Consider the following 905-nt stretch of genomic DNA (forward strand, 5'->3'; position numbering starts at 1 on the left):
AATGAACCAAACATTTTCAAGTGCATTTAAGTCGCTGAGGATGAGTTTAATGAGTAAAAAATAATTTGTAATCACCGGTTCGACTTACGGAAACGGCGATCAACTCGATCGAGCAACTGCCGTCAGAAAATTCTTGAGTTTTTCTTGTTTCAATTTTATTTCTCGGGATTATTGGATCGGAACTCCCTTAAAGTCGTGCTTCAATTTTTCTTCGTCGATAAACTATCGCGGTGTGAGATTTTATACACTCGAACCGACTGCGAAAGGTTCCTCCGACACTTGGAAGGTTTATCCCGACTGCGTATCACTGACTAGATTCAAATGTGTCCTGTGTCTTCCACGAACCGCGTTTTCACACAATGCGTCAACGCGAGGTACACGTCAGCTTGAAGCACCGGGGGAGGTAATGCTGACGTTGTTTCCAGCCTCCCGTCAACTGGTGTCGGATCGCCTCATTTTATTGATAACTTCTTGATTCTGTCCGTATGCTAATATTCAAAATTGCGGTAAAATCGAATTTCATCAAGAAAGGTTCTTTTACCCGAGCGCTTTTATTCGTTGAAAAGTCAATGGTTTCTTTTAAATATGAATTTCAAGCGTAACCGCTTTCAGTTGAAAAAAAATGTCAATGTTTAACAAGATTGAAAAACGTGAGAGGAAAAACTGTAAAAAAAATTAAAGGATACTCAGAATTACATGATCAAATGATTTTTCTATGTTTACAAAAAGAAAAAGAAAAATATTTTGAACGACGACGATACATTTTTGTAAATGGAGTAAAGATTTATTCCATCGCGCGTTGACTCGAACGCATGTGCAGTTTAAAATCGTTCCGCAGGCTCGGAACGTTTCACTTCCGCGTTCCGTATCGAGAGGGCGCCAGGTGTGGTAGAATGGACCACGAC

This window comes from Venturia canescens, chromosome 6 (genome assembly GCF_019457755.1).
Source record: "Venturia canescens isolate UGA chromosome 6, ASM1945775v1, whole genome shotgun sequence".
Lineage (NCBI taxonomy): Eukaryota > Metazoa > Arthropoda > Insecta > Hymenoptera > Ichneumonidae > Venturia > Venturia canescens.